General features: G+C 47.6%; 2 pseudogenes; one reads left to right on the top strand and one right to left on the bottom strand.

The window, feature by feature from the left end:
• The first annotated feature begins 2022 nt into the window (after nucleotides 1-2022).
• On the top strand, nucleotides 2023-2392 carry LOC142453177 (gamma-aminobutyric acid receptor-associated protein pseudogene; annotated as a pseudogene).
• A 5387-nt stretch (nucleotides 2393-7779) lies between these two features.
• Nucleotides 7780-8488, bottom strand: LOC142452685 (NADH dehydrogenase [ubiquinone] flavoprotein 2, mitochondrial pseudogene; annotated as a pseudogene).
• Between the last annotated feature and the right edge of the window lie 15682 nt (nucleotides 8489-24170).

The following is a 24170-nucleotide window of genomic DNA, read 5'->3' as shown; positions in this document are numbered from 1 at the left end:
GGGCATGTAAGCCATGGTAAGCACATACCTAACAGGAAGGTGTTGTATTAGAGGGATACATGTAACATGAAGGGGCCAACCTAGGGGTATACACACAATAAGCAGGAGGAAGTACTAGAGGCATACATGTGACAGGAACTTACATTCATAACAAGATGGGTGGGATTTAAAGTCAAGATGGCAGCCTAACCTCGGGGTTTCGTATGTAGCAGAGCATCTCCCTCGCTGTGATCTATTGAAAGTCAGCCCTCGACACAAGGGTTTGTCAAGAAAGTAAAAAAAGCAAAAAAAAAAAGAATAAAAGACAAAAAGGAAAAAAACCTCAAAATTTAAAAAGAAAAACAAAGATGGCAGCCTAACCTTGGTCATCTCAGGGCTGGCTTGCCCTTTGGTGTCTTTGAATACTTCTCCAGGGGAATCATCTATGATCCTTTTCAGAAGGGAGTGGGCCATACTGCCTTTGATGGCAGATTGCCTTTGGGCAGATAGCCTTCAAGCAGTTGACCTTCAAGAGTATAGTGAGCTAAGCTGTGCTTGCCAACAGCACCTTAAAATTGGCACTATTGGGGGATGGGCATTGAGGGGAGTAACTGTTACTTAGGCGACTGTGACTGGAACGCATCTCCAATTTAGGAACATGAAGGTCCCCCTCCACGGAGCCCTGGATTCATAGACTCCTTAAAGTATAGCATTGAGAGTTTGCCCACATATACCCTCTTCCTGGTTTTCAGGTTTCCACATACAGCGTTCCTGTGAGTTGCCACCGAGCAGAGTCTGACTCCTGGTGACCCAAGTGTGCAATGTAAAATAGATTCACAGGGTTTCCAAGGTCTTGACCTTTTGGAAGGCGATCACCAGGTCTGCTTCCTCTGTACCTTGGGATGGGTTCCAGTGGCCAACCTTTCGGCCAGTGGTGGAGTGCTGCACTGTTTGCACCACCCAGAGATTTCTGTCTCGATGCTAGATAGCACTGAAAACGCCAGAGCTGTCAAGTCAAGTGACCTGATAGGACGCTGCAGAGCTGCTGGTGGGTTTGAACCACCTACCTTCTGGTGAGCAGCCAAGCACAAACCACTGCACCATGAGGAGTGCGTACCCATGGAAAGCACGTCTAAAAATTGAGGGTACATATCTCAAAATGTTAGCAAAGCTTTTCCCTTGCTGTGGGGACTGTTGTTTTATAAAATCACATTTTACTGTGCTTTTGGTGCATGTTTATACAGAAAATTAGGCTATTTATGGATCAGTGACATTGATTACACTTTGCACAACGTGTCAACATTCTCATTGCTTTTATTCTGATTGTGCAGTTTCTACTGATCTCCCTTCCCTGCCCCATCTTTGCTTTAGGATAAATGTTATAGTTTTGGGTTTATTTTGTATGGAAATTTGTCGCTTAACTGAAAGGAGCTTCCTCCTCCTCTCGGAGGAGTAGTTTCAGCTTCGGGTTAAAAGGATGTCGCAGGATGTCAGAGAGACCCAGTAATTTGCTCTTAATGCAGAGAAGCTAAAGCAATCGGGAGAAATGATGGAGTAAAAGAAATGAACAGAACAGCTCAAAGAGTAGTTTGAGGAGACAACGTAGTAAAACAAAGTGTGCATTGACCCAGAGTTAGAAAGCCCCAAAGAAAGAACATGCTTAGGAATATCAAACTGAAAGAATTGAAGAAAAATTCAAGCCTTAAGTTGTCATATTGAAGGATTTAATGGGTAAAATATTGAGCAATACCAACGCAACCAAAGGAGGAAAGAGCAGAGTCAAGACGGCATTGGCCAGTGGTTTCAAACGGCAGCACATGATGAGGATCTGACCATTTAAGGAAGCGGTCAGGCTACACTGAAGACGCAGGTGACAAACAAGGCTCCAGGGATTGACAGGACACCAATAGACATGTTTCAACAAATTGGCACAGCCTTGGATGTACTCATTTGGCTATGCCAAGAGATCTGGAAGACAGGCCACCCAATCTACCCCCCCCCCCTCACTCTGGGTTCCCCCAGTTCATCTCAGCTCCTGGGAGGATGAAGTTCATGTATAAAGAAGAACATCCATTCCAGAAGTGCCACTCTGAGGGCGAGAATATATATTTAAAAAATCTAGACTGCTCCCGGTGACAGTAAAGGCACCCAAAGCTTGGACAGATGATCAGACAAAAAGACACACCCGGTGCCTTCTGATCTCACAGTTGGTCAGTTCTACTTGATCCGGAAGCGAGCGCATCTCCGAGCTGAAGATGCCTCCTTTTCCTTGGTCAACAATGTCATTCCCCACCGTGCCCCGCTGTACCAGGAACACCACGAAGACTTCTTTCTGTACGTTGCCTCCTTTGATGAACGCGTCTGCTGGGAGGGTCCCATTCTCAAAGAGAAAGGTGTCTGTCCCCTTTCTTGACCCGTGCCTCCTTCAGACTCAAGTATCACCTCCCTTCCTCAGGGCCCGCACTACTGCATGTCTATAGCTTTCTCTCCAGCCCTTCCTAGTGGGAGCAGTAATGGGGGAAGGAAATGTCCCCAGGTACCTCTCCTTTCTCTTTTCCCGTCCAACTTTCTCTGCCACCTCTCCCACTCCATTTCAGACTTCTTGGTTGTAAGCCTCAAATCCAACGATTGTGTCGGTTCCCTTTTCCTCAGAACCCCAACAATGCCTTCCGCTGCCTTATATGTGGGGGTAGATGGGAGGGACTAAAATATGTGGAGGAGATAGGCACATCCATAGAGAGGAAACCACCAAGCTGAACTGAAAAAAAAAAAGAAATTTGGAAATATGGCCTACTGGTTGGAAGAGATACATATTTGTACCCATTCTAAAGAAAGGTGATCCAGTAGAATATGCAAATGATTGAATCATATCATTAATATATCATGCAAGTAAAAATTTGCTGAAGATATTTCAAAAGCTGTCGTAGCAGTGCATAGAAAAGAAACTGTCCGAAACTCCAGTCCGATTCAGGAGAGGACATGGGATGAGGGGTATCATTGATGATGCCAGATGGATCTCCCTAAAATTGGAGGGTCCCAGAAAGGTGCTTGTTGTTGTCAGGTGCTTGTGAGTCTTTTTAGACCCAGAGTGAGTGACCCTGTGCTGAGCCTGGTGCTGAGCCATTGCCACACTTGTTCCTATGCCTGAGCCCATTGTTGCAGCCATTGTGTCAGTCCAGCCCTTCGAGGCCAGTGCTCTCTGGAGATGGCCCTCTACTTCACGAAGCACGTGTCTTTCTCCAGGACGGGTCTCCCTGACAATGTTTCCAGTGTGCAAGATGTAGTCTTGTTATCTTTGCCTCAAAGAAGCACTACTTCCAACACAGATCAATTTGTCCTATTAGCAGTCCGTGACACTTTCAATGTTCTTCTCTAATGCACAGTTCAAATGCATCCATTCTCCCGTCTTCCGGTTTCAATGTCCAACTTTCACATGCCCATGAGGCCATTGACCATATTATTGCTTGAGTCAGGCACACTTTAGTCCTCAATACTGTTCAATACGCTAAAGAGGTCTTGGGCAGCAAATTTACTTACTTCAATGCGTCTTTTGGTCGCTTGACTGCTGCTTGCATGCACATTGACTGTGGATCCATGCAAGACAAAATCCTTGACGACTTCAACATTTTCTTTGTTTATCATGATGCTACTTATGGGTCTAGTTTTGAGGCTCTTGGTCTTCTTGACATGAGTCTTAATTCATACTGAAGGTAGCAATCCAGCAAGTGCTTCAAGTCCTCCTCACTTTCAGCAAGCAAGGTTGTGTCATCTGCATACCACAGGTTGTTAATAAGCCTTCCTCCAATCCTAACGCCACATTCTTCTTCAATAACCCAGCTTTTCTGATGATTTGCTCAGCATGCAGATTGAATAAGTATGGTGAAAGGATACAACCATGGGTTTCCAAAAGAACAAACAGATCTGTCTTGTAAGAAGTACAGTCAGAGTGCTCCTTAGAGGCAAAGACGATGAGACTTTGTCTCATGGACTTTGGACGCGTTTAGCACAGAACAGTCCCTGGAGAAGAACATCATGTTTGGTAAAATCGAGGGGCATCAAAAAAAGAGGAAGATCCTTAACGAGATAAGGACTCAAACACAGGAGCCAACGGGAGAAGGAAGCAGGCCCGGCCAGTGTCGTATTCTGTGGTACATTGGGCCTCTGTGAGTCAGAACTAACTTGTGGCACCTAATCACAGTATGCGAAATTAATCCATTTGATGCACTCTAAGTAAAAGAATGCATAAAGGTGTCTTAAAAGGTTGTCTATATGTTGGAGATACGTATGTATTATAATAAGTTTAGCTTTATTGCATAGAATGCCTACTCAGAATTAGGTTCAATGTCTCCAATGTGGGCATTTGAAAAGGCTCAGATTCCCAAGAGTGATTCACCTTGAGAATGGCAGTGAGGAGCGAGAATCAGGAATACGCGGGCACCGGCAAAAACTGTGCGCTAGACTTCACACACGTCTGTCCACTTCCCTACCTAGGAGTGCCGTTTTCTTCCCCAGTGTGCTGCTGAGGAAATGGCATGGGAGCCATAGCTAAGCCTACTCTGGCTGCACAAGGGAGAACGAGGAGCCATTGCCACACAGCCCCCTCCATCGTTCTGTATCCTCTTGTGCCACCACCCCCTCCTCTCATCGTCTGCGTGCCACAACTCATTGCGATGGCCACACAGAGCTCACAGATGACTCACAGTTATAGGCATTTATTAGGGAAGTTAACAGGTCACCTGAAGCAAAATTAGAAAACACTAAGGATGCAGTTATTGGTCCCCAGCAATGTTTCTCCTCAGTCTTCAGCCAAGTCTCTCTGTTCCTCAACTTCTCAGCCGCACGGTTCCTTGGCCTCTGCCTCTGTGGGCCAAGATGCCAGCCCACTGCTCGGCTTCCTCGTCTCCGAATCTCACTGCTGCTTTTCTGCTCGGGCTCATGGACGTCTTGCCTCAGCCTCTGGTCTTGGTGTGGCAAAGACCTTCTGCTGCCTCTGGCACTCCAGAGCAGGATTTTGAACATTCTCCGCTGGTGGTGCTGCTTCCTTGGCGATCCTGGGATTTCTCCCTGTTCCTGCTTCTGAGCCGCTCCCTTATACACAAGGGAATGGTGATGAAAACTGACCAATGCCTTCAATGAAGGGTTGCATCCACCCGATTGGCATATTCCCACCTCATCATTCGGTAGGAGTTACAGGGACAGGGACAGAAGAGCCTTGCTAAGAAATTGAACTTCACCACAGCTCCTCTTTGCCTCTCTTCAAATACAGTCCAATTCTTGCCTCCCTCATGCATCTGGTTGAAGAACAGAAGTCAAGCAATTAGTCATCTAATTACTAAGCTGTATCACTGATGGTTTCTTAAATAAATGCTTAAAGGAATTTCTGGATGTATGACGCTGTTTGGGGTGTGTGTGTGTGTGTGTGTGTGTGTGTGTGTGTGTGTGTGTGTGTGTGTGTGTGTTGGGTGTTGGTAGGGCAGGGAGAACACTTTCTATGGATAGGACAAATTTCCAGTAATTCTCATTGACAAAACAAGGGCAACAACCAGAGAAAACAAAAACAAGGACAGAAGCGAAAAGTGGGGGGGGGGGGGCGGGAGGGGAGAAAAACAAACAAAAAAGACAAATCTTGTCCATCATCCCCTAGGTTTTAAGGCTATTTATTGCCTTGATGATGCCAATTATTTTATCCAATGTCACAGAGTTTAAGGTACAGTTAACACGAGGAGTTGCGTGCGTGTGGTCCACTTGCGAGCTGCAATGCATGAGATGTTGCTTTGTGCAGTTTGATTTCTCAATTGATTAAGCTCAGGTTACACTGAGCATGGGCCCGGTGCTAGAGGAAAATGTACTGTATTGTGGAATGCGTTGTTCTTGGAAGGAAACACATGAGTACTGCTTGGAAGGGGTCAGGCATTTTTACATACTTTTCTTTTGAACAACATCATTAATGTAGTTATTATCACTACCCATGAAACAAGGAGTTGAACAAGGAAGTCCGAAGGAGAATCAGTGTATCTTAATTATGGTGCTGGCAAAGGGTCTTGAAGGTACCATGGACTGAGAAAAGGATAAACAATCTGCCTGGGAAGAAGTACAGCAGAGCGCTCCTGGGCGGTCAAGATGGAGCGATGCGGTCTTACATACTTTGGACGTGTTGTCAGGAGAGACGAGGCCCTGAAGAAGGACCTCATGCCTGGTAAAGTAGAGAGGCAGCGATAAAGAGCAAGGTGGATTGACACAGTGGCTACATCAATGGGTTCAAACATAAGGACAATGCGAGACCGGGCAGGGTTTTAGTCTGTTGGGCACTGTCCATACGGTCGCTGAGCTGGAAGTGACTCGACATTCCCTAACAGTAACACACCCCACCCAGGGAATTATCATTACCCAGACGCATGGAAATCTGAAAGGCCTTTCAAATGTTTCATTTTACCGAATTCTTATAAAACTCTTATGAAGCCAGGCTAGATGTGGTTATCTCTTTTCATCACCAGGAGATGCGTTTTTACTACTGCTCTCTTCCATTCTCTCTCTTACTGGCTATCTACATTCAGGGAGGCTACTTTCTGTTTCTGGTGATTCTTTTATATTAAATCATTTTAGTATGGGCTCCTACAGATATTGTAACAATCGATAAATCAATTCTATCAAGGGAACTTGTACATATGCTGCCGTCAGCATTATCTGGTGAGTTTTTGTAAATGGGTTTCCATGGGTAAATATCAGTGACATATTCCCTTTCATTTCTTGGATAGACAGAGTAAATAACTATGAATAATAATTTTTAGAGTCAATTTGAAGACTCAGAGTGACCCTGTGTGGGGACTATAGGGATTCAGAGACTGTATATCTTGACAGGAGCAGACACCTCATCTTTATGCAGCAGAGTGTTTGGTGGCTTTGAACTGCTGACTTTATAGTTAGCAGCCCAACAGGTAACCACTAAACCCCCTAGGAAATTCACAGAGCTTTTTATTGAGGCACTTTTGAGCCCCAGCTCAGAGGAACCCTTGAACGACAGGTCTTCAGTGAAAGCTTCGAGTCAGAAGACAGATCCCTTAGCCAGGAAGCCATTCTCCATCGTCAACGAACTTGGTTTCCTTGCCATCTGCAGGAACCCCTTGCTTTCCTGCCAGTGGAGTGGAAGGGCATGCATCCCCGTTTCCCAAACAGAGTGAGCGCCGCTGTCTGCCCTGCCTCTCCACACGCACCCAGCCAGGGCTCCTGGCAGTGACATCACATTCAGGGCTGAGTCATTTGCCCCTGAGCTCCACCTCAGAGGTTGGCAGGTGCGAAGGGCCAGCTTTACATCTTGGGCCTGCCATCCAGCGGGGCCATGTTCTTAGTGGAAGGATTGATTTGGGATTTTAGACACAATTCCCAGCTTGGCTAACAGGCAGCATCATAAGGAACGAATCACACAGTGGATGCAGCTGGGTGCTTCCCTTCCCAGGTAACACAACGTCTCTGACATGTCTCTTTCAATCTTTTTTTTTTTAATTAGGTGGGAGTTTACCGCTCAGATCATCATCTCTGCAGTCAGCAATTCAAGCAATTTATAAGGGCTCCAAATTTGTTCATAATAACCTCCTCCCTCCATCTCTCTCATTAATGCTTATTCATCATTTTATATTTGTGGGATGGGCGGAACCCAAGCTTTCTAGCTGGCTTCTCCCGTCCCATCCCGGCCCCACCTCCCTCCACGATTACGCTACCCGATTTCCTTCTTTCTTGTTTTGGACTGAGGAGATATGTTTCATTTCTCTAGCGACGCATGGCATATGCACAGGTGAGTATAAATTAGAGGCCTGTTTGTACACCAAAGCCAGGTCCTTTGGGTGGTCGAAGAGGTAAGATGACCAGCTGACTCACAAGAGAAGTGTCCACCCCTTGGCTCAAGTTTTGGAATTTTCCCAACCTTGAGCTCATCAATAATTTCTTCAGTCGCCTTAGGTGTTGAATCCTCAGCGTAGTGGGCATTTATTTGAACCACCGGTGCACTTACAGAGGCACCTAGACAGCCCGCCTCACTAAGAGTGAACAGTCTTGGTCAGGTGTAGTCTCCCCAACTTTTATTCCACGCTTCCTTTGAATGGCCTCCCGCATGCTGTCAGGATCTAGAAGCACTCAAGATGGATCAGTGCAGACTGGAACCTGGTCCTTTTTACACATTGACTAGAAAGTTGCTCCTTCATGTCCTCTCATGCGAGGTCCTTGTGCAACTTCTGCAAGCTTGTTCACAGCAGAGTACACATCCATGCTGTCTCAGTCCAGGACTGGAAGTGCAGCTGCTGCCTTACAGCCTTCTGGAGGGCTTTGTACAATTGCCTCTATTGGCTTATAGTTTTCTGGTGTGAAATCGAATGGAGGATCTGGGTTATCCGTGGGAGCGTCTCTGCACACATACGGCGCCTTCAGCTCCAATTTGCCAAGTTGTCTTATGCACATTCCTTATAGGTCTTTCCCACAGGGCGCTGAGGCCAGCTGTCCCAGCCCGGACAACCACAGAGAACAGGGCGGGCCAAACCGTTCATCTTTCCCAAATAGTGTCCCCGAGAATCTCCACTGATTTTCTTAAAATCATTCTCACCACAGGACCTTTGCACTTATTGCTATCTGCACATTGGAATGTGTTGACTGGATGAGACGATCTCCTTCCGAGGTCAGCGCCAACATCAAGTCCTCCAGGACCCTTTTATGACTGCACTGTTACTGTTATTGTTAGATGCTCTCCCGCCCATCTTGACTCATGATGACCACGTTATCGAACAGAGCTGCGCCATAGGGTTTCCTGGAATGTAATCTTCAGCGTGGCAGATTGCCAGGCCTTGCTCCCTCAGAGCCACGGAGGGACTTTGAACTACCAAAAGTTGAGTAGCTGAGAGCTTTGTGAAGCTTGCATCAGCAGGCCTCCTTGCGACTGTAGTACAATTGGCATTTGTGATGGTTCGGGGTTATGTCAACTAGAAACTCCTGGCTAAGGGTAGGGACGGAGCCCAACCGATTTTAATTGTGTCGAAGACTGATGACACACCCTCAGGTGTGGCCTTTGGAAAAATGAGAGAGAGACTGAGCAGGCTCTTCACCTTCTGTGGGAGCTGAATCTTACTCCTGGTTCCTCCAACTGTTGCCTTGCTTGCTGATCCTAGGAGCCATCTGCTGACTCCTGACGGTGGATTCATTGGGCCAAATGCAGATTCATCTTACCTGTGCATCCATCAGCCTGTGCACCCTGCTGTCTCTGCTTCTTTGACCTACTTCCTGCTCATCAACTTCCATGAGTCAAGAGAAGCCTGAATTGAACCAGACTGGACTTACCTATCTCTTTTAAAAAACGTTTTCTTTTGTCAAAAATCTTCACTGTAACTTTAAAAAAAGGTCTATTGGCATACAATTCACAAACCATACAATTTAATAGTTCAATCATATGAAAGAGTTGTACAATCATCACCACAATCCATTTTAGAACATTCCCTTCTTTCTTGTACTGCTTGTTCTTAGCTCTCCATTTCTTAAATGATAAACAGAAAAGAAGGGCGAATCAGTTAACAACCTTGGGATCTAAACCTTTCCATTCTGGGACACAGGTGTGGGAGGGAATGAAGAGGCGACGGGTGAGCAGAGACCAGCTGCCCCTGAGCCAGCCCATGCTGGAGGCATGGTGAGCAGAGCTCGGGATCAACATGGGGTGACGGATGGTTTGTAGTTGTGGTTTTAGGACAAGTAGCTTGTTCCAAGAGTTCGTGCATCTTGGTATCAGTACGGTGGGAAATCGCTGGCACATTCTCTTCTTACAGTGGTTATGTCTGTCTGGTTCAATAATAACCAACTGCTTTGAGTCATACTTGCTTTATGAGGACTCCCTGTGTCTCAGGGAACGATGTTCCACAGGGTTTTTAGGGGCTGAATTTTTTTTGGCAAGAAAAAAGTTTTATTATTTTCAAAATATAATGTTCCCAGCACGCATTTAGCAGCTAAAAGCCAAAAATAAAATGAAAGCTTTCTTCCATGTAATTTATAAGCCCAGTAATTCTACATAAGGATACAAATTTTCTTATTTCCTCTAAATTGATCACTTTCATAGGCATTTACACACAGGCAATGATTTTTTAAAGCATGTATTTATGATTATGAGAAATGGAAAAAATCCTAATCAAAACAGATTTATGGTTCAATTCCACTGGAATCATTAATATAGACACAACTAACAGCCTACATAGTTTTTCCCGCCAAAAAATAGAAATTCTGGTTCGTGTTCATTGGTGTTTTCTTTCTTCTTTAATTTCCATTAGAAAGAAGTTTGCTTTATTGATGACCTCTGCTGTGTTGAAGGGGATAAAAATACTACCAGTCCTTGTCTGATATGTAGACCTAACATTTCAAAGTTTACTTGGTCATTTTTAGAAAGTAAGTTATTCTTTACAGGGCTGACTTTTCTTAAGCAGTAGATTACAGTGTCTTTATTCCTAGGTGTTTCTGTGTGGGCTTGAACCTCCAGCCTTTTAGTGAGTCACCAATAACTTAATTGTTTGCATCACCCAGGAATTCCATTTAAACTAACAAGCCTTTATATTTATCTGAACTATCAAATTACATTTGAATCGCCCCAAATCCCTGGCTGGTGATCATTTCCAATATGTGAAACCAAGACCCTTTGTCATCAGGTTGATTCCAACTCAGAGCAGCTCTACAGGACGGGTCGGACTGCCCCATAGCTTCTCCGCGACTGTGATAGTCGTGAAAGCAGGCTGCGTCACCTTGCTCCTGCGAGGCAGCCGGTGGGTCCGAACCTCTCACCTTTCAGTTAGTCACCGAGCTCTGCACCACTGTCACCAGGGCTCCTTGAGCGAGAGAGCTTACATCTGAGCTTTCGCTTCCCAAAAATGGTCAGTGAGCTGAGGATTCTCATGAACGTGGAAACTGGCCGGAATGTGAGGACGTAGGAGAAGCAGGGAGAAGGCCAAGGAAGGGTGTGATAGCCAACACCCACAGATGCTGGGCTTCACCCTGCAGGGTCGCGCTGGAGACTGCTGTAACAGGGGCAAGCGCCCCACAACTGATGTTGGTCACGAACAGCTCCTATAACCAAAGTCAACCCGGCTGCCGTGGAGTTGAGTCTGGCCGGTGGTGACGCCACGTGCTGCAGGGTCGAACTGGGTCCCCTAGAGTTCTCTAGCCTGTCGCCTTTGGGAAGCAGATTTCCTCTGCAAACTGCTTGGTTAGTAGCTGAGCAATTAGCTGATTGTGTCACCCAGGTACTAACCTGTTGGGGACGAGTCGACTGTGACTTGTGGAGCTCCTATGTGGTATAGGGGAGAACGGCCCCCGGGGAGGCCAAGGCTGTGTGCGGTCTTCCGAAAGCAGATGGCCAGGCCTGCCTTCTGAAGTGCCTCTGGGTGGGTTCGAGCTACCAACCTTTGGGCGAAGAGTCAGCTTGCTACTGTTTTTGGACTCCTAAAGACCCCTTAGTGACAGAGTAGAACTGCTCCATAGGGTTCTCTATACTGAGATCTCTCTGGAAGAGATCTCCAGGTCTTTTCTCCCACACAATCACTGGATGCGCGGGTATCAATCCTCAGGCACGCAGGCCTCTAGAACCAAAGCTCTGAGGACAGAGCCACAAGCACTGCTGGTAGAAGGAAGCACACTGAGGACCCTGATGCACACACAAAAATCCCATGGGATGTGGGCGGAGCCCCAGGAAGAAGTTGCAGGAAGTACAGCCCATATTGTCTCACTTTAGGAGCTGATCAATTAAGGTGGTTCTCCACCAAGGCAATTACAATGCTCCGGATGGAGTGTCACTTGGTTTCGGCTCCGGGCCGCTCCTCTCAGGGAGGATGCGCAACATCTTCATTCAGAGAGGGGGATGCAATCCATCACCGCTTTACCAGGAAGAGAAGAAGACAAACTCTCTGAGCTGAGACGCATTTCAGGGCGCCTTGCTCACTGCTCCAACTGAGGAAGGCCCCACGGAGAAGGAGATTAGGAGATTCTCAACAGACGAATGCAGCAGCTACAGGATTCTTAGTCAAGGATCCTCTGAAGGTCATCTCAAGGCTTTTGAGCCCTCATCTCATTCAACATGAAATGGTGCCTGGAAACATTCAGCAGAAAAATAGAAATAAAGCCAGCATCATATTTTCTAGGGAGATGAATTTTAAGAATATTCTTTTGGTACGGTGCAGATTTATCATAAAACATGCAGCACAATTCGGACGCTATGCATTTCCAGATGCCAACTTTAAAGATTCTCGTTAAAAACAGTATGAATTAAAAGCATTGACTAGGAGCAAATATAAAATAGTTACCCCTTGTTGTGTGCTACCCTGTCAGGTGACATTACTGTGACCCTACAGGTGACAGCAGACACAGGCTTTAACCAGGTCTACTATTTAGAGGAACAGAGGTCTCCCCCCTCCCCCAACAGCTTGTGGGTTCAAGTAAAGCTCCTGGGAAGCAGCCAAGTGCCTACCATCTGCTCCACCATCGCTCTGTGAGGAACACGCCAAGTCCCTAGAAAGCAGATTTCCCGAGAACGCTTCCAATCTGACTCAACAATGGTGCACAAACCTTGAATGCTCTCAGTTTCCCAGCCCACAGGGGCCTAGAAACCACGTGGCAGAGTGAACTTACTTAATAGGGCTCTTCTCCCCAAGTTTCTGTGACCTTCCATCAAATGATGGGGTGGTGGTTGTTGTTGTGAGGTGCCCTGGAGTCCGTTCCGACCCAGAGTGACTCTGAACACTAGAAGGACACACCGCCTGGTCCTGCGCCATCCTCACAATCGTTCCCATGCTTGAGCCCATTTGGGCAGCCACTGTGTCCATCAGTCCATCTTGTTAAAGGCCCCTCCACTTTACCAAGCATGGTAACCTTTTCCAGACACCGGTGTCCCCTGACAAGACGTCTGAAGTATGTAGGACAAAGTCTCTACCTCCTTGTCTCTAAGAAGCACTGGGAATTCTTCTCCCAAGACAGATTTGCCAATCCTTTTTGCAGTTCGTGGCATTTTGGATATTCTTCACCAGCATCACAATTCAAATGAATGTATTCTTCTTTATTCAATGTTATCATAAAACAATGATTGGGTGGGACTCTTCAAACTAACGTGTTTCCACCCCCACCCTCCTAACTCCAACCCCTCCCACTCCCACAGCTGTAAGGACAAGTCATCTTTGGAGGAGAGAGAGAGAGAGAGAGAGAGAGAGAGAGAGAGAGAGAGAGAGAGAGAGAGAGAGAGAGAGAGAGAGAGAGAGAGAGAGAGAGAGAAAGAAGAAGAAGAAGAAGAAGGAGAAGAAGAAGAAGAAGAAGAAGAAGAAGAAGAAGAAGAAGAAGAAAAGAGAGAGTCCAGGACTATCAGAAAATCACATTCCTGATCTCTGTCTGACAAAAAGCAGCAGACTCAGTGGCACAGCAACTCTGGGACAGAGTAGGAGGAGCAGCACTGAAACTAGGGGACTGTCAGCTGGCACGGGTTGGCTTCCTGGCCCATGGAAGCAAAGGGTGATGACCAGAGAGAGACATGGCTGCTGGCTGAGGAAAGGCATTGCTGTGGACCAATGACTGGATCCTTATTGCTTGTGGTAACCTAACTAACTTCCCTATACGCCCCCATAATTGTAAGTCTTGTCTGAATTCTGTGTGGCCATGGCAATGAACTGTGGGACTCAGACTAGAAGCCGTGTTGTGGGAGGAATGGCTGGTGTCAGAGAAGGCAAAGAAGGATGGAGAATGGAGGGGGCATGCCCTTTCTTGCGAACCAACAAAGTGTTACCTATACAAGGAGGCTCCAGTAAGTTTATGGGGAAATGGATGAAAAGACAATGGAATCTGTGCAGGTATTTTCGGAACTCTCTGGTCTAGTTGTTGTGTCATTGAGCCAGCTCTGACTCAAGGCAATCCCGTGAGCAACAGAACAAACATGCCATTCCTTGTGAGCTGCGGTATGCTCCAGTTCTTTGCTGTGATCACTCTGTATTTTAAGTGCCTTCTAACCTAGGGGGAATCCTCTGCTGGCACTATACTGGGCAATACTCTGGATTGATTCAGAGCATTTTCAGTGGCTAGTTTTTGGAGGTAGGTCAGCCTGGCTGTTAGCAGCCCAATCCGTAAACCACAACAGCATGAAGGCTCCAAGAACTGAGATGACAGCCGAGGAGAAATGTGTAGGATTTGAAAGACCAAGGAAATGGAATGTCCAGTTCAGATTCTCTCTACTTCATCTTTCCTGCTGACCAGACACATGGAGCTATGTTTAGAGCACTGGAGCTGGAGGAGCCACGTGGAGACCCCTGCCAGTGCTGAGATGCTTACAATGCCACTGGATCCACAAGACACTCCACCCACTGGCCTGTGATCTTCCTGCATTTGGTGTCATTGAATGTGTTTCATGAGTCTGAAGAGGAATTTATAGATTGGTATAGACATATAGGCTAATGTCAGACTGATGGACTTGGTCTGGACTGGGCTGGGATGTTATCTCAATATTCGACTGCTCTTTTATATAAAGCTCTTTCTGATACACATGAGTGTCTCTGAATTTGTTTCTCTAGTCCACCAACACAGCAACCCAATGTACAACAGAACGACACACTGCACGGTCCTGCTGTCCTCACAACTGTTCCTAAGCCAGAGCCTATCTTGTAGTCACTGTGGTAAGCCATCTCCTGAGGGCCTTTCTGTTTTCACTGCCCTCTACTTTACCAAACACGATGTCCTTCTCCAGGGACTGACCTCTGCTGACAGGTCTCAAGTAGGTAAGATGAAATCTTGCCATCCTGGCCTCTAAAGCTCCATAAAGATTACAGCCTTGGAAACTCTATGGAGCTATTGCCCTTTGCTATAGGGTTTCTACAAGAGAGAATCAATTTGACTACAATGAGATTGCTTTTCTTTTCTTTCGTTCTTTTTTTGTGTGTGAAGAAAGAGTTTCAGGAACCAGTCTCCCTGACATTCCAAATGACCACCCAGAACTATGGACCAAAGGTCAGAGGAGGGTGAAATCCATGGTGCAGTGATCGTCCCTGCGGGGGACTAGAACCTCATTCCAAATGAAGGGCACACAGAGAAAGCTTTGCAAGTTCCTTGAGGGCAGGGAAAGTGCCATTTATCCTGTGTCTCTTGTGGCCCAATAGGGTGTCTGCTTAATAATAATTAGTTTATCTGATTTATAGAAATGAATTAAACTTAACTTGGCCTTTTCCAGTCATCTTTCTTGAGGGAGTAAGATAAGACAGAGGAAATTTATAGATGTCTTCTGTCCTTGAGCAGAAAGTGGCTGGCTCCAGATCTATTTCTTTCGCAAATAGGTTTTATTTCTTAAGGGGATTGAAGTCTATGTTGTCGTATTGGCTCAGATCTTCTTAAGACTCTTGACAAGTAGTCCTTCCGTTTCCTCAGATTTCTAGCACTTTGCAGTCACTGGTGCCAATCAGCTCCCTGGTGTATGGTGAGGTGGCATATGTGTGTGTGTGGTGGAGGGGGGGCAGAGGGCAGGGGGTAGGCAGCAGTATCTCAGGGAACCAGGCTCTTGTGGTCACTGCCAGTCTACGTGCTTAGAGGGTGAGAGAAGGGTGAGCAGTAGAGGTCTTGCATGCCCTGAATTAAACAAACCCTCATGCGGCTGGACCTCAAAGGGAAAAATGCTCCCTAAACCCTCCTGACCCTCAGAAGTTTCTTCAGGAACAGGGCTTTGAACCAGATCGGCCAACACAGTGAACTGGGAACGGATGTGAACGTGTAAATTGTGGGCATACGAGAATGATACGTCACCAGAACAGGGAACATGATGGGTTGAAGCACTGGAGTGGGAGCCTTGGAAGCGATGCGGTAATAAGCCTTTCACGAGCCTGCTAAGGGAGTGCGGATTTCGCCCAGGACCGCGGACAGTGACACATATTCAAAGTGGGTGGGTGGCTGCCGTCATGGAGCTGGGCCTTGCTGTTTCCTCGTACCTGCCACTAAGGAGATTCGGTGGCCATGGAACACGCCTGCTGCCCTTGTCTTCTAAGAGGGAGATGGCCTTTCTAGCAGTCGCTCTACCTGTAATTTTTTCCTGGCTAGCCTTCCGGTTCCCCTACCTCTTGAAAATTGTGGTTGGTAAGGGTTTCCTCTCGTCGGCCTTGACTGAACCAAGAACAGATGTGCAGTCCTGCTCAGGAGTTTCTAAGCTTGAAAAAGCAGCTCATCTCTGAGCAGCTTGGGACAATGTGAGGGTCAAGATGCCTTAGGAGAAGGGCTGCGTGAAGGGGAGAGTCTGGCTGTGTTGGAAGCTTTTCCAAAAAGAATACTGTCCGTGCTTTTGATCCCTGACATCAACTGGAGTCGGCGCTATTTTTTTCCTATTTGAAGATTTATTTTGGAAAGCTAAGCCTAAAAAGTAGAAGCATTTTATCCTTTATTAAATAGTTGTGAGTCATGTTTGATATGTCTGGTGGGATGGGGGGGGGGGATCAGCTGTTCATTCTGAGCTGGCTTTGCAGGAGGAACAAAGGGAAAATAAGAAGGAATCAACGTGCGCAAGGAAAGCCAGCTTGTTGCACGCCATCAAGTCAATTCTGACACCTGACGGCCCTAGGGGCAGCGTGGGACGGGCCCGAGGGCTTTCCGGAAGACCAGCCGTGGCGAGATTTGGTCAGCCCAAGGATGATCTCGGTGGTAGGGGTGGCCTGAAGATAGGGAGACAAAGGAGAGGTGTGGAGGCACTGGGCACAGGGGCTAACCCTGGTCCTCCTTCAGAAGACACACACACACACACACACACACACACACACACACACACACACACACGACAACATACTGTTCCCGTCTCTGCTGAAGGAACGAGAACGAATCCGTGCCTTTCATGAAGCGTGATGAAGAAACTTTCCTCTGGGAGGCCGTGGGAATCAGAACGAGCCATTTTTGGAAATAAATGCTCGTGGCTTTGCCTGCGACAGTTCCAGGGAAGGCGTGCTTGCTGTGCGCTCCCTCCCTCCCCTCCTTCCCCCTGCACTTCACCGCCCACCTCCCCATCCAGGGCTCAGGCGGGGTGACTGGGGTGACTGCAGGAGCAGGCGGCTCTGACTCCTGTCACTCGCCCTTGCATTCTGAGCCTGAGCCAGAGCAGATGTTGCTATTGTTCCCAATGTCCTTGCGTGCCTCGGAATCAAATCCCACTCACGGGGACCCGTGGGATGCAGGAGGACTGCCCCACAGGGCTGGCTTGTTTCTCTTGGTACTGTTTCACTCTTTTCTTGAGGAAGCAGATTTCCAAGTCCTGGGATCCCAACCACCAACCTTTCCTTGGCTGGCAGCCCACCTTTGGCACTCGCAGGGCTCCTACAGGCAGGCAGAGAGGGAGGCTCTTTGCCAAGGAGGCCAAGGCTCCTGGGAAACTCCAGAAGGAACCAAACCAACACACTAAACCCAGGAGTGCTCTTTACCAAACACAGACCGAGCTGACACATGTTGAGATGAAATCCAACACATTTGACACTTTGCTCCGCCCCCAAAACCCAACTGCTGGCCAGTTGATGCCAATTCATAGCAACCCTATCGGACAGGGTAGAACTGCCCCTGTGAGTGTCCCAGACTGTACCTTTGGATGGGAGGGAAAGCCCCCTTTCTCCTGAGGAACGCACGGTTGGTGGATTTGAACTGCTGACCATTCAGCGTGCAGTTCAATGAGTAACCACCGGGGCCCCCAGGGCGCCAGCATTTTGCTCGCCAGCCCTAGTTCGAATTACGAGGCTCTACCCTCTATATTTTCCCTGAAAATGGAGTGCACACAGCCAAACGAGGAGGCCTCATGCAGTTTGTCAGAAAATGGAAGGATACCATACTGGACTTTGTTTCTATTAACTTTTGGAAGACCCCTGGCATTTTTGTTTCCAGTTACCCCCTTCAATTATGGGGGATCATTACACAAAATTCTTGTGAACTTTTAAAAGTTTTTTCGGCTATCTCAAATGATATTTCGAAGTAGACGTTTTGAAGGTTAGGGCGGTTGCTTATACGATTGTGTATATTTGTATTTTTGTATTATGCACTGCCATTGACTCAATTCCCATTCATAGTGTCCCTCGAGGACAGGGTAGAACTGCCCCTGTGGGTTCCCAAGACTGTCACTTTTGACAGTAGAAAGCCTCATCTTTCTCCAGCGGAGGGAGTAGTGGTTTCAAACTGCTGACCTTGGGGTTGCAGCCTAATTTGTAACCCTCGATGCCACCAGACTTCCATAAGTAAGCAGAGAATACAGCACTCTCTTGCCTCTACTGGAGTCATCCTACTAGTTCCCCTGATGCTCTAAGTTCTCGCTCTGGCACCTGGAACCCCTTCCTGCAGCTCTCTGAGGCCTGGCCCAGAGCACCTTCATCCTCTCCTGCTCCTCCCCCTGGCCTCTGCTGACATGCCCTCTTTCCTTGCGTGTAGTCTATCCTCTCCAGAGTGAGTCTCCCTCCGATTCCAAGATAGGAGGAACATTCTTTCTTGAGCTGGTATTGATTTCTCCCCACCCCTGACCCCTGGACACACATTCTCAGCTACTTCCTTGGCATCTCCACGTGATGACATGCTGTACTCCGGAGTCCCAGCAAAACAAAAACAAATGCAATCTACACCGAGGCAATACATTTTCTCTCTCTGCATTCTCTTTTCAAGTTGAAAGGGTCCACTCCATGGTGCATCATTACACAGTTCAGGTTTGATGGGCAGAGATTGACAGGAGTATCAGATCATATCAAGCTCCTGCTGAAAAACTCCCTAGTAGAGTCCCTTGGCCACTTGAGTGTAACTCAATGTATGTACATGACCTCCAGGCTCTCATGATCTGGCCTCTGTCTGCTCCTGCCCGCGTCTTTCTTCCAGGCCTTGCTGGATGCCGATGACCAGCTGTCTTCTTTTGGACGGTCCCTACAGCTCACGAGTGCACACCTGACTTAGCATTTGTCTTTCTCTTGGCCAATAACTCCTTTCTGGCTTGTGCTTTTGGTGCTGTGACTAACACTGCATTAGCAAATCTAAGGTTACCTACATTTTCTTCTCTAAGTGGCATCGTTGTGTATTTTACCTTTGGGTCCATAATCCATTTGGAGTCTGTGTGTGTGTGTGTGTGTGTGTGTGTGAGATTGGTGGACTGAACCCTGTGTGTGTGTGAGATTGGTGGACTGAACCCTGTGTGTGTGTGTGTGTGTGTGTGTGTGTGTGTGTGTGTGTGTGTGATTGGTGGACTGAACCCTGTGCAGATTCGTTATTTTGCACGGGTGTTTTTTTTTGTTAGGTGCCATCAGGTTGGTTCCGACCCATAACGACCTTTGCACAACAGAATGAAACACAGCCCAGGCCTGCACCCTTTGAGCCCATTCTCGTAGCCATGGAGTCAATCGCTCTTGTCCAGGGACTTCTTCGCCCCTGCCCCTCTACTTTGCCAAGTATGATGTCCTTTTCCAGGGACTGGTCTCTCCTGATAACATGACATCTGATAACATACAGGGGGACATCCGATTATCCCAACCCCACTTGTTGAGTGAACTATCCTTTCCACCACGGAAATGCCTTTATGCATTTGCTAAAGATCACTTGCCTATATTTGTGTGGGTTGGTTTCTGGGTACTAATTCATTGATTCATTGATTCGGATGAAAATCAAGCCAAACTGTTACTGAGCTGATTCGGACTCAGAGCATCCCTGCAGACAGAGTGGCACTGCTCCTGTGGGTCTTGGAGCCTGTCAATCTCACAGACTAAAGGTGCTGGGAATATATCAGTGCATCAGTGTGGTGGGGGCAGGGGGTCAGGGACCCCGGCTTTCATGAAATTTCCATTCTAGAGGTCAAGTGATAGGCAAATAATATTAAGGTCTTTCTTATGCCTCCCCCAGTTAAGCACTGTGTGCGGTTAAAGTGCCCGTCCCTTTGCCTGTGTATCTGCAAGCATTCCTTCTTCATAAATTGGAGTTGGGTTGTACTCTGCAAGATGCTAGGAACTGGAAGATCACCCCCTGCCCTCTCAACCCCCGGGGGAAGCACAATTATATGATCTCCAACTTTAAGCAAACCCAAGGCCTTAAATGCAATAAGCAATGTGATATTGTGGAAGTTAAATTTAGCTACAGATGCTGATGCTTCCGGCAAAGAAAGCTTCATTTCAGTGCGACTGCTTCGGGGGTATTCTGGGAAACTGTGATGAGAATCGATAGTATTCATTTGGATTGCAGGTGATATAAGCGCTGTTGCCAAAACACAAGCTGCTCTGAGCCTGTCATTTACTGCATGGCTCTGACACCTGTCTAGTCCTGGTCTAGGGAGTCTGAAAGAAATCTTTAGAAACAAGGTTGTTTCTGATCCTAACTGTGAAGTAGGCAGTTTCCTATAAAGCCTGGCATTCCTTTTAGGAAATAAAGAGGGGTGGGGGATTGTTTAATTATTATGGCAGCAAAAAACCCAAACCCAAAGCAAATGAGGTTTCTAACCTCAAACTGTGCTTTGCTGTACAGCGAGAGCTCTGAGCACCATTCTCACGCCCAGCCGCCAGGGGCAAACTTCAAAGATCTTATGCGTCACATGCAAAGAAAGACTCTCTTGCCTGTACAGAAAGGACAAGTTGACAGCCATGTGTGGAAACAGGATGAACAGTAAGCTAGTAACTGGTCAGAAAGAAAAAGGGGGGAAAAAAATCAAAGAGGAAGTAAAGAGGACTCCACATATGTCTTCCTCTTAGGCGTTTTGGTGTGGAAGAGGGAAAGAAGGGGCATCTGTATGCTCAGGGAGAACTCCTTTTGACAGAAACCAGGCACTGCTTGACTTCTTCTGGGGCCAGGGAATCCATACGTCCCATGGTTAGGACTCAGAGTTGCCACCTGATTTCAGAAAGCCCTCCCTTCTTGGAATGGGCCTCTGCCTTTTAGCAACTCCCAAGGACGTGTCCCAATTCTAATCTCTGAAGCAATAGGCCCAAGTCTAGTGTCCTCTTTCACACGAACGCCCTTTGCATAGGGCAGCTCCTAGGAATTCAAACACTGGATAAACACCGTGAGTCCCTGCATGCTCCGCGAGCCTGGCTGGTTCAAGACCTTGCTACAACGCTCAGAACCCGCACCACAGGTTGGAGAGCTTGTTTTATTTAGTTCACCTGGGCTGCTAACAAGAATGATCAGCCTAAACAGGTCATTTCACAAACCTCCCCTTTTCCAAGCTGGTGGCAACCTGCCGGCAGGAAGCACGGGACTGAGGAAAAGCAAACACCTTCTGTTTGCTCATGGTCAGTCACGAGGCCTCCGTAACCCAGCTAGCTCACCGCAGAAAGGAGCCGTTAGCGGGCCTGTAAAGGCAGAGCATTCAAAAGCCTTCCTCCACACACGTCAGTGCGCCGAAGCTGACTCACAGTGACCCTGTAGAACAGGGTAGAACCGCCCCTGTGGGTTTTGAGACTGGAACTCTTTATGGGAGTAGAAAGCCTCATCTTTCTCCCGTGGAGCAGCCGGTGGTTTTGAACCGCTGACCTTGGGGTGAGCAGTCCAACTCTTAACCCACGACACCACCAGAAATCAGCTCTTAGCGGACTCAGAGAGAAAAAGCAAACCCAATTCACTGCCATTGAGTCAATACTGACTTTTAACGACCCCTCACCAACCTGTGGGTTTCTGAGACTGTAACTGCTTACTGGAGTAGAAAGCCCAGTCTTTCTTTTGAGTAGCTGCTGGTGGTTTCAAACTGCTGACCGTGTAGAATGCGGCTCAACACGGAATCACACCACCACCAGGGCTCCCAGCTGAGAGAGAAGGGATTCATTTAACATGATTTGATTTTTGTCAGTGGGACGGCCTGTGTTGAAGGTGGTCTTCTTGCTTATTAACTCTCTGTCACCTGTGAGCAGGAGGAAAGTGCTTCCACTTCAGAAGTTGTGACCAGGTGTTATTTCCTATCAGAGCTCAGGCAGTCCCGAACGGAATCATCCTCCAAGCCAACATGATAAGCTCATGTCCTTCCCATAGAGATCCAAAGAATCAATGTGCATCTGCTCTTTGCTGTCTGGCTGTCTGGCCTGGGTCAACAGTGTGCATAAAGAACAGCTTTGAGAACAACACGCACAGGTAAACCCTGTACACCTGTCCTGCATGCATTGTGACCTATGAGAGTCACAGAAAAACGGAAGGACTTGTGGTTCCATTTTCTTAATTAAGCATGTATGTACACTAAATCAGTTGCCATGGAGACGCCCCATGTGCCAGAGTAGAACTGTGCTTTGTAGCGTCACTGATGACTGACTTTCTAGCAGCTTGCCAGGCCTTTCTTCCGAGGTGCCTCTGGCTGGATTTGAACTGCTGACCTTTTTGATTAGTAGCCAAACACTGACCTCTTAAGAGACTTCTGTGGGGTGATGGTAAGCAATTCAATTTTTTTTCACTTACGCTTAGTCTATGATTAAAGTTTTCCCATCTAGCAAGCATCTACCTTACACAGAGCTTCTGTAATAGAGAAATAAAGAAGCCACCAGCCACATGTTTGCTGTTGGTAGGTGCCACTGAGTAGCAGGACGGAACACTCACAGCGTCCCACGGCACAGCAGGGCGGAACGCTCGCTGCCTGGCTCAGCACCAACCTCACCATTGTTTTCATGTTTGAACGGTCAGTTGCAGCCACTATGCCGGTCCAATCCATCTCGCCGAGGGCCTTCCTCTTTTTAGTGGCCCCTCTGCTTTACCAAGCGTGATGTCCTTCTCCAGGTACCACGGAGTACCAAAAGAACCGACAAACCTGTCTTGGAAAAGGTACAACCAAACTGCTCCTTGGACGCAAGGACGGGATGGTGAGACTTCGTCTCATGGACTAGTCATAACACTATTTTTTAAGAATATTAAAGACACGTGCTTTTGAAGAAACAATAGAGAGAAAATTTATATAATGTGCGGAATCAAGATAGGAAAGGGGAACAAACAGTTCTACCCAGAGAACTCAGCAAAAACCTATCTAGCAGGACGGGGCACGGGGACAGGTGGGCCAGAACAGATCTGAATGATAACCCATGTGTGCCCAGCCACAGTAACCCGGCCTTCTGTTTAGTTCCTCATTAGATTTACCAGGCCGCCCCCTGGGTTTACAGAGGGCTTTTCTGGACACTGACTTCTTTGGAGCGGAGCTCAACCTGGGGGCAGCAGCGCTTTTCAGCACTGCAGGCTTAGCAGCCAGATGCCCCACTTCACTGACTCCCTCCTCATAAACAAGATGCAGCAGTAGGCTCACTCCCTTTATAGGGGTGACGTTTTCATTCACACGGTTGCTTAGGGCTTATGGGGAGATCGAGCCCCTCGCAGATGTGTCTTAGGCGGAGCTCTCTGGACGAGAGGATCAAAATCAGTGAGCTGTGTATCTATATCTGGAGACAGGTTTACTTTCAGAGAATGACTCACAAAATTGTGGACGCTGGCATGTCCTAAGCCTGTAAGTCAGGTGTTAAGCAAGAGACCCCCCCCATAGGCTAGCGCCCCAGGAACCAGGCCAGGTGATAAGAGGGGTGCAGCCTCAGGAGAGCCAGTCTGCCAGAGCACCCCGCGTATACTGGAGGCCTAGCACATGCTCAAGGACACTCCTCTACCAGCTGATTCACCGACCACCTGAAGCTGATTGCATCATGGACCAGCAGCTCGCAAACCACTGAGAGGCCCAGCCTCGCCAAGCTGGCAGGTCACTTTATCCACCGCCTTTGTTCTCACCGGGAGAGCTCGGAGTTGAGGACTAGCCAGTGGCGGGAGATACAGTACGTGTCAAAGACTCCAGCCCCCTAGCTCGCCAGCTTCTCAGGAGCCCGAGGGGCGGAGGGATGGAATCCTTTGGTTGGTGAGGCTTTGGCCAAAGATTGCTGAAATGCACGAGGGCCCCCACCGCACAGATGAATTCCTCCTCGAAGATGTAACTTTCCTCCCCCAGAATGCACCTGCGGTCTGAGCGCACTCACGTCAGAATGCATGTGTGTTTCTGTTGACAGACATGTCAAAGTCCTGAAGCTACCAAATCAGACAAGTATCCCAGGCATGACGAGAGACGCGGATTTGATCCCTTTTCATAAAACCAGGAGACGTGATCCGAACGAAGGATTTTGATCTGAAGGCATCGGGGAGGAAGCAAAGTACTATTGTAATTTCTGGTTAGAAAAACAGTTGGCCATGTCTGCCAGTGAAGAGTCATGGATCTGAACACCTCCCGTGCTGAGCAG

Source organism: Tenrec ecaudatus, chromosome 7, assembly GCF_050624435.1.
Source record: "Tenrec ecaudatus isolate mTenEca1 chromosome 7, mTenEca1.hap1, whole genome shotgun sequence".
In the NCBI taxonomy this organism is placed as follows: Eukaryota; Metazoa; Chordata; class Mammalia; order Afrosoricida; family Tenrecidae; genus Tenrec; species Tenrec ecaudatus.
Note: the sequence above shows the minus strand (reverse complement) of the source record. Positions and strands in the feature narration are given on the sequence as shown.